This window comes from Sciurus vulgaris (assembly GCF_902686455.1).
Source record: "Sciurus vulgaris genome assembly, chromosome: 9".
NCBI classification, from domain to species: Eukaryota; Metazoa; Chordata; class Mammalia; order Rodentia; family Sciuridae; genus Sciurus; species Sciurus vulgaris.
This window is the reverse complement of record NC_136469.1, coordinates 34,708,722-34,712,307: the sequence shown is the minus strand read 5'-3', so window position 1 is coordinate 34,712,307 and position 3,586 is coordinate 34,708,722. Positions and strand designations below refer to the sequence as shown.

Sequence of the window (3,586 nt, the reverse complement as noted above, 5' to 3'; positions counted from 1 at the left end):
GCTTTTCATTAGGACAAGAGTGCCCCTCCACATGAAGATTCTGCGGGACTGAGAACATGATGTTCTAGGAAGTGCTGACACAGACCAGACACCACAAACGATACCTTGGCCTCATAAAATCAGTCCAAAGCCAAGGTGACCAGCTTAAGTCAGCTTTAAATCCCTCCTGAGTTTTACAGACACTTTTTTGTTGTCTCTGAGAACCATAATTCTTCCTTCTGAACTACTACTGTACTGTAACTCCCTATAGCTTTAAAATGGATTAATTGATTTCTGCTTTTTAAGGTAATTCCAAATAATGCTACTATTGGGCCAGTGGTAAAATTCCTCTTGCCACCCCACAGGCTACACCAAACAATCTGTTAAAAAGACATTTAAAAAAAAAAAATTTTGGGGGGGGTGGGGAGGGGGGACTGTGGGTGGAACTCTGGGCCTTTCACATACTAAGTACTTGCCCTACCACTGAGTTACAACCCCAGTCCTCTGCAGATACTCTTCTAGCTGTAAGAAGTTTGGAGTTAACTAGCAATAAGCCTGAAAATCTGGGGATTGGTATAAAGCTGGTTCATCAAATTTCGGTTCTGACCCTCAGCCCAATGCATTTCAACTAAGGCATCATCTATTTCCTTCTCAATGTTTATCAAACACTTAAATAGGTAATGTCCTGCTCCTCCTTGGAGGGGCTTCCCCTTTTCAGGCCCTGGGTTGCCAAAGTGCTCAGAAGCTTCTAGGTCATGGGTTTCATTGCAAGAGACTTTACAACCTTCTACAACCTCCTCCCTTCCCTTTCCTCACTCCTTTCATCCTCCATGGGTCCTGGAGTTTCCTCTTGGGACAATGACTCCTGGCTTGGGCAGTGGCCCCCAACAGTGGTACACTTGCCCTCCTGCAGAGGTGACCCACAAAGGGTACCCTCCTGGGGACTTGGAGCCACAACCTGGCTACTGCCCTACTCTCTGGAGATGGCTTTTCTCTCCTCCAAGTCCTATAGGACATCCTCAGGAGCTCGAGGCACTTCCCTCAGTTGTCTCACTCACTTTCTTTTCTTTCACCTTAAATGAATCCATGCATTTTCTATGGCTGTCAGAAAAAGACTAGCTTCCTCTTTTCCACAGGAAACTTGTTTATGCTGGACCTTTAAATCAGTGAGAATTTTTTCTATCCATGTTGTCACATCCCTTATGCCTTCCACTGTCATAGAGCCCAAAGATGATGCTTTGAGGGATAATTCTTTCATCACAGACTCCAGCACTACAAATGTAATGGGTTTTCTTGGCTTCTCTAATTTTCTTCATTTGCTTGTTGGTAATTGTACTGTGACATCTTCTTAAAAACTCCAAGCTCAGGCCCATCTCATGGTCTGACCTTGACAGAACACAGTAAAGGTAACCTTAGGGACCCCTTGGATGTGAAGCTCTTTCTTCAGTGGAGCCGGGCTGTATTTCTTTCCCAGCACACAGTTATACCACCTTAATCTTATTTTAAGCTGTAAATTGTCATGGATGATCCGTTTAACAAATTCTAATTCACCTTCTGCCGTGATCTCTGTGATACCTCCTGTATTTACAGGACTAGGTGGAGGTCTTTGAGGGTTTTGAGAGTTCATTCCCTTGGCTTCCAATTGGTTGGCCAAAAAAAAAAGGGGGGTTGCATATACAAAAGTCATAGATTATCTCAGATTTTTCTTTAAGAGCATCCTTCAGGGTTGTTTTTGCGGCACTTTTACCACTTTTATGAGATGTTATTCTGTTCCACATTTTTCTTTGCATAGTAGAAACACATATCATCCACTTCTGTAACAAGGAAATACCAGCCATTTCAGGTTGCTCCAAGTGGGATAGATGCAGGATGCCCCAGTGCCTATGTCAATTCCTCCACCTAATGAATATAGTTGAGTCTCAAAGGAACTGTGGAAATTAGTCTTTCCCATGGAAGATCAAGAGAAAGTCCAAAATCTTCCTTTAGGAGAGTGCAAGTCAGAGCTCTGACTGCTTCAGGGTCTTTAAAATTAACTCTCTTCCATTCAGATTTATCTGAACATGCTGCTTAAAATCTGGGTATTTTGATGCCACATATGCAAAATCAGGAGGTATGTCCTTGTATGTACTTCTTTCATGCATTGATTTACTTGGAGCCATCTCTGAGACTGATGTTCCTGACCAATAATGTGCCTGGTGTTACTATCAATGATTTTAGCAATCATTTTAGTATGCTTATGGAAAGAGGTTCTCTTGTCTCTGTTCCACCAAGTCTGGAGCCTCAGATGGGTGGACTCAAGGCTTGAAGTAATTCAAGCTAACTGAAAATAACTGGAATTATAAGAAAGGTCATTTGCTAGCTTTCCTGTTGCAAGAGGTGAGATGACTTGAAGATTAGGATTTCTGGGAACCCACAGGGTGACTTCTCAGCAGTCAGTTTCATGGTGATTCAGGTTTCAAAAGGTGCCTCAGTAAGCAATCTGTAAGGTATATTGCCTTTTTCTTTTTGACCTAAGTTTTGAAGTCATACTTTGGAATGTGTTAAGTATTTTTGTTAACATGTATTAAATATATATATATATATATATATATATATATATATATATATATATTAATGGGCTTCGGTGTGATATTTCCATGCTTGCCACATGCACCAGTCAAATTCAGTCTTCTTTTATTCCCTGACTCCTTCCCAACTTCTAGTAATTGCTATTTGCATTAATGTTGATTTTAAAAAAATTTCCACATATGAAGGAGAGCATGCAGTCTTTGCTGCCTTATTTCACTTAATATAGTATCCTGCAATATACCTATTTTTCTGCAAATGGCAACATTTCATTCTTTTATGGCTGAATAATTTTCCATTGAATGTATGTATTGCATTTTCTTTATTCACTCAACAATTGATGGGCACCTAGACTGATTCCATATCATAGATATTGTGAATAGTGCAGCAATAAACATGGGTGCTCAGGTATCTCTTTATTATGATGATTTCTTTTACTTTGGATATATGCCAAAAACTGGGATAGCTGGGTCATCTGGTAGATCTATTTTTAGTTTTTTGAGAAACTTCAGTATGTTTTCTATAATGGTTGTAGTAATTTACTTTACCATCAGTGGTCTACCAGAGTTCCCTTTTCTCCATGTCCTCTCCAGCATTTGTTATTTAAAAAAAAAAATTGATAGTAGCCATTCTAACTGGGATGAAATGATACATCATTATAGATTTGGATTTCATTTCTCCGAGGGATGCATTACTTTTGTTGCATTCAATTGGTTGCTGGTTAAGTCACATGTCTTATTTGTAAGTTCATAATCCAAATCTCTCAATGGGAATGGGAGGAAAGTCAAGATCAGATTTAAGATAAGTATGTGGGATGAGAGGTACTGTTGTTCTTTGTTTTTTTGACAAATAAATCTGCCATTGGATGACATCAGCATCATTGAGAAGTTCAGTAATGTCTGTCCTTATCTACATCAGGAATGATCATAGGATGAGCTGTCTTAGAACTAGGCTCCTTTCCAGAAATGCTGATAATAGAATTCCAAAATAATAAAGACCAGGTGTGTGCAGTTACCACGATCAGTGGTGGTGTGGGAGTGGC

The 3,586-nt window shown here is 39.8% G+C and overlaps 1 pseudogene across 1 annotated transcript; it reads right to left on the bottom strand.

Annotated features, from left to right (window-relative positions):
- Positions 1 to 518: 518 nt before the first annotated feature.
- Positions 519 to 2,172, bottom strand: LOC306669413 (RNA N(6)-adenosine-methyltransferase METTL16-like; annotated as a pseudogene). The gene has a single exon. The product of its transcript is annotated as an RNA N(6)-adenosine-methyltransferase METTL16-like (transcript).
- Positions 2,173 to 3,586: the final 1,414 nt, after the last annotated feature.